The sequence below is a fragment of the Lepidochelys kempii genome, chromosome 1 (assembly GCF_965140285.1).
Source record: "Lepidochelys kempii isolate rLepKem1 chromosome 1, rLepKem1.hap1, whole genome shotgun sequence".
NCBI lineage: Eukaryota > Metazoa > Chordata > Testudines > Cheloniidae > Lepidochelys > Lepidochelys kempii.
In genome coordinates, this window is record NC_136380.1 from 80,399,291 (window position 1) to 80,414,742 (window position 15,452).

Here is a 15,452-nt window from a genome sequence, read left to right on the forward strand (position 1 = left end):
TGACCACAGCAGGGTTGGGGAGTCGAGCCCCCCAGGAATCCTGGGCCCAGCCTTGTTGGGGTTACAAGGACTCTGCCAGACAGGAGAGTGGAAGGGAAGTCCCCAAGGGCAGGGAAGACTCTGGGTAAAGGAAGTGGGAGTGAGGACTCCAATCCTTTCGCTAGCCCACTTCACCGGGGTAGTGCAGAAGCCAGGAAAGTTTCCCACAAGAGTGGGACTATTCCCCTGCTTACATATGCAAAACAGGAGTACCCTAGATTTCGCAATTCCTGTTTAGGAGTGGGCTTATGAGTCAAAGGGAAACAGTTTCTGGAACAGAAGGTATTAGTGTGTAGACTGCTTTACCTCAAAGCCACAGTCTCTGCTTCTTAAAAGCCAGTGTTTCTTTATTTAGTTGGGGCTTTTTGTTTTGTTTTTTAAAATTATTCTACTTTGTTTTCTGTTTTGGGCACTGCATGATGCATTTTCTGTTTCAATGAGCTTTCACTTAAATGAGAGAAATAAAAATTAAACCTTTCACCTCTCGCTCTCAAAAAAAAAAAAGAGATTTAAGTATGGTTGTCTAAATTTGGTCATTGGAATTGCTGGACTACATCAGCAGGAGATATTTTCTTGTTTACACTTCAGTTATAACCTCTAATTCCTAGCACATTTATCAATTCTCATGAGAAAAAGAGAATGCATGTGTTAATGGTGGCTTCCACATCCTCCATCACAAACTCAAGTTCCATTTCGAGGGAACACTGCAGAATTTTCAAATTCTAATCTGTTGGTTAGTTCAATTTTATCACTTGAGAACAGCGAAATACAGCAGACTAAGACCCATAAACAAAGCCTCATCTAAATCACATAAAACAGTGGGAGAATTTGTTCTGTAAAAATTCAGACCTTTAATTTCTCAAAGGAGAAAAGCAGCTTGTTTAAGTGTTACGCTTTATTCTTATAAGGTCATTCAAATGAACAATATTTTAGACACTGACAATTATTTCTTCCAGTACTTCACTACATCCCCTTACAAGGAAACTAAGGGCAAAAGAATTGTGTTTATATTAGTATTTAAAAGCATGTTACACAGCATTAATCATGCTTTTGAGAGATTGAATTTTTGTTCTGATTTAAACATTCCCAGTGGTGTCTGGATTTACAAACACTGCAGCATTATGCTAGCGCATGAAACCCAGACAACAACAACAAACAGGCCACTCTAGTTTCAAAAGTGTGAGCTGAGGAAGATCTAAAAGCAAAACAAGCAGCATAAACTGTGAAAAGATGATCAGATATTTTAAAATGGTGCACTTCAGTAATCTAAAATATTATCGAAAGGGCTATTATTACCATAATGCTCAGAGGCCCCAATTCAAATGAGGGTGGTAGGCCCTGGCTGTACACAGTCCTGATCCTAAATAGTTTACAATCCAAGTCCCCAACCCCACAATTGACTGCACATGGATGGATCCTTGCACTGGTGCAGAGCCCCACTAGAGCAATTGAGTGGGTCTCTGAGCCCAGCACAAGGGTTTGACTACATGGAAACATTTACAGGATTGGGGCCTAGAAGATTGTTAAGGGTGAGAAGAGAAGGAGACAAATGCATACAGTTTTCACATATATTCAGATGCATTGTTTATTTTAGCAACTTTAATTGAAATACATAAGTCCGTTCCAACCAAAGAAGTGTACAAAAGTATCAGTGCTCCTGTACCTGAAATCTTCTAAATTATAGACTTAATATAAAGAATGAGGAGTACTTGTGGCACCGTAGAGACTAACATTTAAATTTATTTATTTATTGTTATAAATGTTAGTCTCTAAGGTGCCACAAGTACTCATCACTCTTTCTGCTGATACACACTAACACGGCTACCACTCTGACTTTAAAAAATGAACATAGGCAATGCAAGTTTTCCCAAATGGACTACCAATCATTGCAAAACCGTGACAAGAAACCTGTGGTGTTGAGATGTTGCTTGTAATTATTAGAATTGAGAGCACTGGCTGCTGGGAGTCTGAACGGACAGGAAACAGGAAGGAGTGGGGAGGAGTTGAAGAGGGAGGGAGAGCTACTGAGGGTGCAGCAGGAGCTTGGAAAAGAAGTTTCCACTTTAAAAAATAAAGTCCTGTTGAAGTTCGTTAGTACCTTGCCTGGCTACAACAACATTTTGGCGACGAGGATGGATCTTCTGCCTCTGAACCCACCTGCACCCTTTCTACAAAGCCCAGGTGAGCCTCCGGTTGCTTTTACTGCCTGGATCCATATGTTTGAGACTTATCTGCTTGCCATCAGTGCTACAGAGATTTCTGAAGTAAGAAAGCGTGCTCTGCTAATCCATTGCCTTGGAGCAGAAGGGCAGCGTATATTTTACACTTTTCCCCTTGCAGATGATAAATATGAGACTGCACTCACTGCATTAAAGAACCTTTTTGTACCAAAAGTGAATGTAGTAACTAATCGCTACAGATTTCACGAGCGTGAGCAGAAGCCAGGGGAGACTACAATGCAGTATATTGCTTCCCTGAGGAGACTAATTGTAACTTGTGACTTTGGGAACAGATTGAGAAAACAACCATGCTTTGTGTAAGAGGACACTTACTTCTAGAACCACAACTTACACTAGACAAAGCAATAACCATTGGTACCCAGACTGAGTCAGCTATAGCTGAAGCCAAAATAATGAGCATGGATACAGGAGGCATAGTCCAGGCTGTGACTCCTTTGCAAGAAAAGTTCACTATTGCTGCAGACAAACAATTACAAGAGGAAAATTAATGAAAAAAAACACCAAATCAGCAAATTCAAAATACAGTAAAAGCATGCTTTCGCTGTGGATCCCCACAACACCTTGCAAGCTACACAGGATGTCCGGCAAAAGTAGCTCAGTGCAGTCATTGCAAAAAGATTGGGTATTTTGCTAAAATAGGTTGCAGCAGCCAGTTCAATCAACAGGTGGATGCAGTTACAATACCAGATGTTACTGTGCTGAGCATAGACAAAATCACTACTGCACGTATTCCAGAACAAATAAAGTAGACAGTAAACATTTCTGCCATATCCTCAGGCAAATCACACTCCATTCAGCTAATGTTGGACACTGGCTCAGCAGTATCTATACTACCTGATCCCATCTCTTTGCTTTACTTTAAAGATGTGCCTTTTACTGAACCCAAGCTTCACTTGGTGTGCTATTTGAAAAACCAGATTCCAGTATGTGGCTGCCTGCCAGCAATAGTTACTTTTGGTGATTGCTGTGTAACTGCAGATTTCTACCTTGTCCACAAAGGCACTCCTATCCTTGGCAGAGATTTATTGGCTGCTTTAAATCTCAGGATAGTTAATGGACGAATTGATCTTCCTCAGCAAAGCACTCTTGTGGCACACACACACAGTTTCAGCTGGGACCCAACACCAGGTTGAGGAGAAACTCGGCTGTGCTTATGGGTTTCTGCATAAAGTTAAAATGCGGAATAACGTGATGCCTGTATGACAGAAATTACAGTGCTTACCATTTTCAGTCAGGGAAGCTGTTTCAGAGGAACTTAGAAAACTTGTTCAAGAGAACATTATTGAAGAGATCGACTCCTCTGAATGGGTTTCACCTATAGTGGTGACGCAGAAGAAGGGTGGAGGCATTCGCCTTTGTGTGGACTTAAGAGTGCCAAATAAAGCTATTGTGATTGACAGCCATCCTCTTCCTCACATAGAAGAAGTATTTGCAGAGCTCCGTGGAGCAAAGATGTTTTCTACTCTTGATTTGCAGACCGCATACCACCAGGTTAAGTTGCATGAAGATAGCAGAGACCTCACAGCATTTATTACACATGAGGGACTATTTCATTTTAAATGTGTTCCATATGGTCTCACATCAGCCCCAAGTGCCTTCCAAAAAATGATGTAATTGATTCTGAAGAAACAACATGGAGTTCAGTGCTATTTGGATGATATTATCGTGTTTGGAAATACTTCTGAGGAGCATGACAATAACCTGCCGTCTGTACTAAACTGCATCAGCAAAGCAGGCCTCAAGCTCAATAGGTCCAAATACAAATTTAGATAAACTGAACTCTCCTTTCTGGGGCATACAATTTCACAGGCTGGACTAAAACCTGATCCAGCTCATATCCTGGCAATTTCAAATGCTCCTCCAACAGATTTTCAAGACTTACGTTCCTTCTTGGGTCTTACCTCCTGGTATGCAAAATTCATTCCCAATTATGCTTCTGTCATTGAACCGTTACAAGAATTACTACGGGGAAGTTCAGCCTTAGTGTGGACAACGGATGCACAAGCTAGTTTTGAAACAGTGAAAGACTTGATTGTACATAGTCCAGTACTTGCACTATTCAGTCCTGCATTGCCCACAATTGTAACTACTGATGCTTCTGATTATGGACTTGGGGCTGTTCTCACACAACTGCATGAGGACAATACAGAGAGGACTGTTGCATTTGCTTCAAGGACACTAAGTAATGCTGAGAGAAAATATTGAACAGTTGAAAAAGAAGCACTTGCTTGTGTCTGGGCTACTGAAAAATGGAGAACTTACCTGTGGGGCCGCACGTTCAAGTTGCGCACAGACCATAGCCCTTTGACGACATTGCTCACCATGAAAGGACTAGAAAGAGCAGGATATTGTATTGCTAGATGGTCTGCAAGACTACTCTCCTTCAATTATTGTCATAAATATAAAGGGAAGGGTAAGCACCTTTAAATCCCTCCTGGCCAGAGGAAAAACCCTTTCACCTGTAAAGGGTTAAGAAGCTAAGACAACCTTGCTGGCACCTGACCAAAATGACCAATGAGGAGACAAGATACTTTCAAAGCTGGGGGGGGGGGAAACAAAGGGTTCTCTCTGTCTCTGAGTTGCTTTTGCCAGGACCAGAGCAGGAATGCAGGTCAGAACTCCTGTAAAAAGTCAGTAAGCAATCTAGTTAGATATGCGTTAGATTCTGTTTTGTTTAAATGGCTGATAAAATAAGTAGTGCTGAATGGAATGTATATTCCTGTTTTTGGGTCTTTTTTGTAACTTAAGGTTTTGCCTAGAGGGATTCTCTCGGTTTTGAATCCAATTACCCTGTAAGGTATTTACCATCCTGATTTTACAGAGGTGATTCTTTTACTTTTTCTTTAAATTAAAATTCTTCTTTTAAGAACCTGATTGCTTTTTCATTGTTCTTAAGATCCAAGGGTTTTGGTTTGTGCTCACCTATGCAAATTGGTGAGGATTTTTATCAAGCCTTCCCCAGGAAAGGGAGTGTAGAGATTGGGGGGGAAAGACGTTTCCAAGTGCGCTCTTTCCCGATTATATCTGTTAGACGCTTGGTGGTGGCAGCAATAAAGTCCGGGGACAAAAAGTAAAATATAGTTTGTACTTTGGGGAAGTTTTAACCTAAGCTGGTAAAAATAAGCTTAGGGGGTTTTTCATGCAGGTCCCCACATCTGTACCCTAGAGTTCAGAGTGGGGAAGGAACCTTGACAATTATGAACTGGAATATAAGCCTGGAAACCAAAATGTGGTTGCTGATTGCCTTTCTCGCCTGCCTTTGCTTTCACCAGATGCTCCACCAGAGGATGAGGAGGTAGTAGTTGCACTTATTACAAGCACTCTCACTGCAGTTACAAGAGAACAATTTCAAGCTGCTTGTTCAGCGTGTCCAATTCAACAAAAACTATGGGAATTTCTGACAAAGAGATGGCCCAGTAACCCTAAAAACCTTGACCCAGTTTTGCTGCCTTATTTTAGAGTTCGGGATGAACTTTCTTTGCTCGATGGTTTTGTGCTATGAGGTACACACTGGCTACTTGTGCCAGAAGAATTACTGTCAAAACTCATACACCTGGCACACGATACTCATTTAGGAATTGTCAGAACCAAACAACGACTACGGGATCTGTATTGGTGGCCAGGGATGGACTCTCAAACTGAAGCACTCATAAAATCCTGTGTCACTTGCCAAATGCACGACAAGACAGCAGTGACATATACCCCTCCATTACAGCCTATTCCTCTTCCTGAATCTGCATGGGAAAAAGTGGCGATTGACATTGTAGGACCCTTTGATACTGCTCCAATGGATGGTTATTATGCCATCACCTTAACAGACTATTTCAGTAAATGGCCTGAGGTAGCGTTTACATTGCAAATCTTTTCTGCTACTGTAATTAAGTTCCTCTCTTCAGTTTTTAACAGGGAAGGTAACCCCAAAGAACTGGTTTCAGATAATGGTAGTCAATTTACTTCCCTGGAGTTTGAAACTTTTCTAGCACAGAGGAACATTTTACACAGAAGGTCATCCCTGTACTACCCTCAAGCCAATGGGGAAATCGAATGGTTTAACAGAAGTTTAAAAGAGAGTTTGCAAATGGCTAAACTGGAAGGGCGATTGTGGATAACCTTCACTACTGATTTCTTGCAAGCATACCAGGCCACATGACATGCCACAATGCAAAGATCGCCCGCAGAGTTACTGCATGGGAAATGGATGAATACTAAACTAAACATTGCTAGATTGTTAAAGGCACGACCTGAGGCCCCAACTGAGGATGATGTGAGAAAAACAGTTGAACAGAACCAAGCAAAGTATAAGGCTTTCACAGACAAGCGGCAGGGTGCTAAGGAACCAAAGTTTAAGTGTGGTTCCTTTGTTAGGATATGAAAATCTGGAATTTTATGCAAAGGGGACCATAAATTCAGAGCTCCTCTTAAAATCATAGAGAAGAAGGGAGCTTACACCTATCGACTTTCTGATGGGTGGGTATAGAATGCTTTTTATCTTGCACCTGCCTATGCACCAAGAGGAGATTATGCCAACACCCAGTCTGCATTGGATGACTTCACCGTAGTATCAACACAACAAGACATTGCACTGGAACTGGGGCTTGAGAGATGGCCTGTCAGACCCAGATGACTACCTGCCTGGACTTGAGACTTTGTTATGTAGTATCTATAGTGTTTTTAGTGTAATATTTCTGTCAACAATATAGTGCCTTGTTTCCTATTTGTTTCTGTGATTAGAACAACAATGTTTATTATAACTTGGAGAGTTTCTTAAGAGAGAAGGGAATGTGGTGGTTAGATGTTGCTTGTAATTATTAGAATTGGGAGCACTGGCTGTTGGGCATCTGAAAGGACAGGAACCAGGAAGGAGGGGGAGGAGTTGAAGAGGGAGGGAGAGCTACTGAGGGTGCAGCAGCAGCTTGGAAAAGAGGTTTCCACTTTAAAAAATAAAGTCCTGCTTGAAGTTTGTTAGTACCTTGCCTGGCTACTACATTAAAACCCTGAAGGGAGGCAGCACATAGTTGACTGCAAAATAAAAATCACGTTGAAACCCTTATGAATAGAAGGCTCAAGCAGAGACCAATAAGTTGCCGAGAAATGGGGGTTCTGCCATGTTAGTTTCAGAATTAAACATCCATCTTGGTATCTGATAAAGAACTCAGCTCATGGTTAATCATAAGACAACATGCTTTAAACATAACCTGTCCTTGTCTATAGTTGGCACCAAATTGTATTTAACATCATGTTAGAAAGCATTAATGTGTGTTAACAAGACATTTTCCCCCAATATGGGCATGGCCTCTGAAGATCACATTCACAAAGTGGCTAGATTTATTTATTTATTTATTAAATTAAATCTTAGATTCTGGAACACAAGATGGCACCTCTTTCACAAGAAAGTACGAAAGCACCAAGCCACTACAAGCCAGCCCAGTTCAGCTTATGTGCATAGGGTGCTTGGTTTTATATTTTCTGACTTCTAAGCATTTAATTTGCAAATGTAATGATTCACTAACATAGCTATAAAAAAAAAAAAAAAAGATACTCCCACTTCCTCCCACTAGCAATATTTTAAAAGCAGTTATGTTACACCACAAACTGAAACATCTGTTAGGCAAATAATTAATTTATTATTTTGCTTTCAAAACAATTGCAAGGATTAAAAGCATTAAATGTTTGAGGAATATTAACCATAAAGCTTGTAGGCTCTTAAACACAACTCTATTAATCTTTGCAGAGTCAATAAACTATGATTTTCCATCTATGTCATAGCTAGTTGGGATAAAGCTGGACACAAAGCTCCAGTATAAAAGGGTGGAATTAAACAAATTCACCTTCCAAAGAAGGTATGAAAAACAGAACATGGTGGAACAGCCAAGTGGCTCATAACACAAAAATGGACTAATACAGAATTTGAAAAAATATTCAGTGGCCTAGAAATCCCAGATTTTTACATGAAAGAAGCTGTGTAAATGCAAAATGGCTGTGTAGGTGCAAATGGTCATCATCCATTGCCATTTTTGGTAGGGTGGGTCAGAAGACTTGGTCCTTCATGTTTGGCACATTCTAGCAATTGTCAGATGTTGAACTGGGCGTTGCTATATTTGTTTATAGTAGTAGATTTGTCTAAACCATAAATAGAGTCAGATTATTGTGTTTTTAGGGGGTATTGGGCAGCTTGAACGAAAGCCAAGGATGAATATCCCACTGATTCATTAGGCATATGGATCAGGTACTATAATCTACTGGTGAGGGAGATGGGTAAACACTTATCTTTATACTAGTGAATGGAAAGCTGTTAAGAAATACTTGGAGTCAACAAAGCAGCAAAATCTCCATGGAAAATAAGGGGATGTTTGGAGGTACCCCAGAGGGCCATCAAGAAACACACCACTAACCCTGCATGAGGATTTTGTAATAAAAATATCTCAGGTAAACCCATTGTTTTGAATCCAGGACTGGAGCGCCATACAAAAATGAGTTACAAACATTTCGGAAGTCCAGACATTTTAAGACTACAGTTGGCAGTTATCAGTTTGTTGAAACCATCTTTTCCAAATAAATTTTATTCACTTGTCTACCCCTCTCGCTCACCCTTCCTGCCCCCTACCCTCATTAAGGTCAGAACATTCAGGAAGTGGCATCTACTTCTGGGTGCCCAACATGAGACACATGGCAAGGCCAGCCTTAGGGGCAGGCATCACCCTGGGTGCCAACTTCCAGGGGGGACAAATCAACAGCTGAGGGGGTTGCGGGAGGGAAGGCAAATTGAGTGTGTATGTGGGGGGGGGAGGGGCATTCTTCTTTTCTTTTTTACTCAGCTGCTTGGAGGGGAAAAGGTGCCAAAAAAGTCTCTGCTCCGCTCCCCCCCCCACCCCATGGGAAAACATGTAGGGCCAGCCCTGCATCCTGGCCCTGGTTTTCAGACATGCAAGCACCCATAACTCCAATTGAAATCAACAGCTATGCATATTGCAGGACATGCTATGTGCAATTGCCTAAATGGACTACTAATTCCTACAAACAAATACCTTTTCTTATTAAAAAAAAAAACAAAAAACAACCAGAACTAGAATTTAATTGCAAAAAATTGTTAACGCAAAGTTAAAGTTGCTGAGTGATATGTTGTCCCTTTGCAGAATGTGGAGTTCAACAATTCTGAAAACCAGGAAAAGCACAGTTACGGCTGCTGAAAGTATCATGGACTGGGTACCCAAAAATTAAATGGTCCAGTCAGAATCAGAGAACACTTTTCAGAAACTATGTTAATATTCAAGGAACCTCTTCAGCAGGAGTCTGAAATTTCACCACATTACAGACTAGGTTTATCTGCTAACTTGTAATGAGCTGTGCATTCACTCACTACAGGAGCTTTGTGTAAGTAAATGTGTTGGAGTATTTATCCCCACTTCGGAAAAAAGGGGCAGAGGAATAAAAAGTAGTATTTACCTGTGTGTGGTTTAATAAATAACTGACTTACACTGAACTGAGGCCCCAATCTAGCAGCTACTGAAGTCAATAGAAAGACTGCTATTTACTTTAATGAGCACTAAATCAGCCCCGAGTTGTTAAATCCAATATACATTCCCAGTGGTGTGGAACAGGTAACTGAGAGATGTAGTTAAGACAACTTCCATTACTTATGAATACGGCATTCTCTACAAAGTATTTTATATTACTTTTCCGCTCTCAGTATTAAATATTCCTATATTGCAGTTTACAAATTTGGGATTGAAATAAACCGTTTTATTTCTTTTAAAATGTACACTTTATATATAAAAGTGTATGTATGTGACCTTGTAACACTGATGCTCGGATTTCAAAGCTAATCTATAAACACAAGTGTACCACTTGGCCCCCAGTATTCATCTTCAGCTGCACAGCAGTCGAGTGGTGCAGCAGTGTCACTACACTTAAGGTGGGCATCACAATGTCGATTTAAAAGATCACCCTCTAAAATGGACATACTGAGTCATCCTCCTTTCACATTTGGTGTGCCTCAGAAGGGGACAGGGTAGGTTATTGATCCAAATAGGAGTTGAGCTAGGTGTTGCAGATAGAAGCCCGCACCCATCCCTCAAAATAGTGCTTCAGAACGTTCCTAGGTATTTCCCTCCACACTTTTTGCGCAGAGTTTGAGATTGAAGTATTGGGGTGTGGAGGGGCAAAATGGTCTCAATCTGTCAAGGTTTACCCAAGGTAGTGCATGCCACCCACTACATCTTTGGGGCACCCAAATTGAGAATATTTAAGAACATGTACACTTCTTTGCTTGTGCACATGTATAGTCTGGAAGGATTACGCTGCATGGGCATCAAGAAAGAACAAAAACATGAGAGAGTTTCTGTGCAGCCTTTTTATGGTTTGCCTGGGTAATCTGAGGGAATGTGCTGATGCCATTGCCCCTGGTGAACACCTCACCACTGATATTTTTAGTGCAAAATCTTTGTGCATCTGCACAATAAAGATTTAATATCTCATGTTGCTTGTTACAAGTAGTCTGCAATAATAAAACAGGTTTTTAATCCAATGTGGAGACTTACTGTGAACACAGCAGAATAGGCAACAGGCAGTATTACCAAAATGTTTGTTATATACGCGGGGAGGAGCTAGACAAAGGATTTTGTGGGGGTGGGCACCAATCCAAGGTTTGCATGTTTGAGGGAAAAAATCTGTATTTTACTAGCCCCTCAGAGAAGGGGGTGGTAAGTGGCTACTTCCTGACCACAGGGCAGATTAACATGGCGTTTCTAAAGACAAAGTGCAGAGCACAGGTACCTTGAGCGCTGAGGGTAAAAGAAATGTGTGTGCTGCCAGGGTTACCAATGTCTGGATTCTGGTCAATTCCTGGATCACGAAATTGCTGGGGTTTGAGGGAAAACAGATAATACACCATGACATGGTGATTGCTGACTACAGGCTGATTTGGGTGGAGAGAGGTGGCTGCTTTGACAAAGTTTTGCCCACTCTGCAGAGTCTAACTGGTGACTTAAGAGGTTGTGATCTACCAGATATTGTGCGGATTCACTCAGGCAGAAATGAACTGGGCCTTCTCCCAGATGTATACCTCATATAGTGTCTGACAGCAGATTTGGATCACATCAGAGATTTGTGTCCAGGAGTTCTCTCAGAGTTGGCTGAGCATCTGAATAATTGCTGCAGTGACCATATAAAAGCTATTAATAAAGTGTTGGAAAAACATTAATCAGGAAATTGGAGGGTTCATGGCTGACCAGAACATGTATTCTGTATGGCACAGACACCTCAATGATTCTCAGAAATGTGGTACATCTATTGGACAAGAGTCAGAGGATCTTTCTTTCAGGCATAAAACTGTCAGTATTTTGGAACAGAAAGTCTGATTTCTCTCACCGGCCCAACCACAAACTCCACCCTCCAACCAGCAATGCCATTCCACTGTAACAGAGTTGTCCTTTGCTCTAGGCACTTCATGTGGGTTGGGTTATAAGAGGAGGGGAAGCAATAGTAATAGAAACCCTTCTATACCAGATATACCCATGCAACCTTAACGGTGGGGTTGGCAGAATAAAAGGTAAGTATGTCAAAAGGGTGTATTGGGACATTGCTGAAAGAGGTCGGAGTTAAGGTTGCATAGACATTTCCTGGTTTTCAGGAGTTTGAGTTTTGCTCAACTCATGTGTTTTGCAAGGCAATCACATACCACCACACAACCTCAACCTCTCGTGTTAACATAGTTTTTTACTACTGAATTATAAATTATGGTTCTGGTCACAACAGAAAGCCATCTTATGTTCTAATTGGGACAAAAGTATTCCAAACAGCCTTCACTTGTTCTTGCAGAGACAACCTCAGGTGTAAGATTTGCATGCTTCCACTTGCTTGCTACATAGGATTAAATTTACAAACCTAGTTGCCATTTTATTGCATATATCAATTCTTTTTGCACATATCAAATTATGCTCTATCAGTTAAACATACTTGGCACCTTTCCAAATTTTCTTTTAATATTCAATAGAGTAATGCGGTTTGCAGAAAACAAAGATATTAAGAATTGCTAATTGCCTTTTTATAATCACTTATCTCGGTCAGGGGTTCCCAAACTTGGTTTGCAGCTTGTTCAGGGTAAACCCCGGTGGGCCACAAGATGCTTTGTTTACCTGAGCGTCCACAGGTATGGCCGTTTGCAGCTCCCAGTGGCCATGGTTTGCCGTTCCAGGCCAATGGGAGCTACAGGAAGCAGCGCAGGCCGGGCCACTGCTTCCTGCAGCTCCCATTGGCTGGGAACTGCAAACCGCAGCCACTGGGAGCTGCAAGTGGCCGTACGGGCAGACTTTCACGGCCCTCCAGGGGCCTACCCTGAACAAGCCGCGAACCAAGTTTGGGAACCCCTGATCTAGGTGAAAGGGAAAGCCATTCAAGAGTCTACTTTTGTGAAAAGATGTACAGTAGTCTACTTTAGAAATTAACCCTCTAACTTGACTTTACAAGTATAAATATAAGCATTCTAAAGGTGATACCCAGTTGATATCAAATAATTAAGAAAAAGTCATTAAGACAAGAAGTCACCTATTCCCTGTAGAGACTGCAGTTTCCCCAAGTCCTTGTGGACCTCCACATACATATAAACACGGAGGCTTAAAATCATCTTAACTAAATGAACTGAGAGTTACAAATATTTTATGCAAAAGACCTAAAATAAATTGTGCTTTACGATTAACCAATGTCCCTTGATGTGACAGTTCCTCCACTAAATAATGAGCTGTCGTTAGGACAACAGCAAAGGCGTGGGAAGCAAGAGGAGAACAGAAGATCAAGGAAAAGAAGCATACCATGGTATAAGCTCTCAGGTGGATACTGGTAAGCAGAGTTTTGATCTTAAGTTAACCAGTTTAAGAACAACTTAAAGTAAAACTCAGCTATTTCCCTAGATTTCATGCTTGCAGAATTAAATGGTTCACATAGATATGGCAAATAACTAGCACACACAGCATAATCTCCCACCTATGGATCAAAGAAGCCTGCCCTGCATGAAAGGGTATGCTCTGTACCACCTGATCATGTAGCCACCGACTTTGTAAAGAAAATAAAGGCAAGATTAGCTAAAAATCATATTTACACTTTCTTGAAGAGTTACACGATATCGCGTTGTGATGAGTCCTTCTTGTGTTATTAAAGTCTCAAACAGACTTATATTGCACACACAAAAACTATGTTACAAGAACATTAAAGATGCAAAGTAAAGCACTCATAAGTTAGGAAGTGCCAGAATTAAGGATGTGATCATGTAATTAAAGACTGTATCATACTTCAAGCATACGCAAACCTTAATTCTGCCATTTGTTACACAATCCCAGGCTCCTCTGTGATCAGACTAGATGGATGATCTAATGCAGTGGTTCCCAAACTTTTTGGCATCACGCTCCCTTTTTAATTTTCAAGAAACCCTCACACCCCCCACCTCTCCTTTACCATCATCCAGCTCCCCCTCCCTGATCCTTGTCCCCTGACCGCCCCCTCCCGGGACCCACCACCCCTAACTGGCCCTCTTGGGACCCCACCCCCTATCCAACCCCCCCTGCTCCTTGTCCCCTGACTGCCTCCTCCTGGGACCCCCTGCCCCCCCCCAGGACCTCACCCCCATCCAACCCCCCCTCCTCCCCGTCTCCTGACTGCCCCCCCAAAACCTCCACCCCATGTCCTTTGACTGCCCCCCGGGACCTCCTGCCCCTTATCCAACACCCCTACCAGGCCACTTGGAGTGGCAGGACTGGCTTATAGGAAAGCCTGGGAGGTGGGTGGGCGCAAACCATGCTACCCACGCAGCAGTGCACCTACAGGGGAGGGTGGACAGGAGGGGAGAGGCTGGGGGCTAGCCTCCCCAGCAGGAGCTCAAAGCCTGGGCAGCCTTGCGCTCCCTTGGGATTTCTTTATGCCCCCCCCGAGGAGAATGCACCCCCGAGTTTGGGAGCCAATGATCTAACGGTTCCTTCTGGCATCAACAAAAAACAAACAAAATCTATGAATCCCTCTGTCCTCAGCTCTCAATTACATCCACCCCGAGGCTTCTTGGTCCAATCTATTCCCCCTGCCCTGCCCCACCACCCTTGCTCCCTCTGCACTGAAAATCAGGCCGTTTCTTCCTCCTCATTGCCTGGGCCCAGCAGGGTTGGGGGGTGGGGTTTGAGAACACAGGAGAGAAACTTTCGCTGCTCTCAGATCCAGTGTCTCACCACACCCCAGAGTTTCAATTGCAAGAAAAGTACATGCTCCAACCTGGGTCTGAGCATCTCCGTGCAGACGGAACCCTCAGAGTTTTTAGCTGCAAAGCTCCAGCAAGTCTCCATTAAACATTTGCAAATAGATTCTTCAAAAGCTTATAAACTTGGCCAAATATGGGCATATTTTCATGGAGATGACAAAAAGCAGGCCCCTGATGTAAAGACATCCTCACCAAATTTCCAGTCTCTGCTCCACAGCAGGTGGGTGCTAGACCTTCTCTGGCAGCCTTCTCTTTAAGTTTAGCACAGCAGCAAGGAGGAGGGAATGTATTTTTCTCCAGTCTCATTCTCAGAAACAGCTAAACTGGTTTGGCTCAAGGTCTCCAAAAGTTTTCAGCCTAAGGCATACACCTTGCATTTACAATTTCAGCCCAAGTTTAGCAAAGCTATAAGCATCTGAAAACAGGGTCTAATAATAGGAAGTGTCTGGCCACTTTAATAATAACCTAGAATATGGGGATTTTTATGACAAGTATTTTAGGAAAGCATAATGGTTACTAGCAAACTATTTAATGTAAATATATTACAATGTATTTCAGTGTAAATCATTAGTTCAAATATTACACAAGTTAGTTCACAAGCCCATTTCATGCCAATGCAGCTGTCGCAATACAGTGAAAAAAAAAAGTTGTCTACAGATTCATAACACAAATGTAACAGTTTCAATATGAACTGATTTTTAGCAATACATTTAGTGGTCAGCAAAGGTACCAGACTTACAGCTCTGAAGTCCCACCTCTGGCTGAGCCGGACAGATCATAAGTATGGTGTTATTTCAACACTTCAAGTGCAAACTAGAACCAGAATTGCAGCCTCAATTTACTTATCGTTCTAACCCAAAAGCTATTGGGAGGCATTTTAGCCACTAGCAATGAATGCTGTATTCAAACCAAGAAACAAAAACCTACATATTCCATTA

At 42.0% G+C, this 15,452-nt stretch overlaps 1 protein-coding gene across 7 annotated transcripts in view; it reads right to left on the minus strand.

Annotated features, from left to right (window-relative positions):
- TBC1D4 (TBC1 domain family member 4) overlaps positions 1-15,452 on the minus strand; it is a 159,255-nt gene that overhangs the window by 93,300 nt on the left and 50,503 nt on the right. The gene's annotated exons all lie outside the window — the stretch shown is intronic.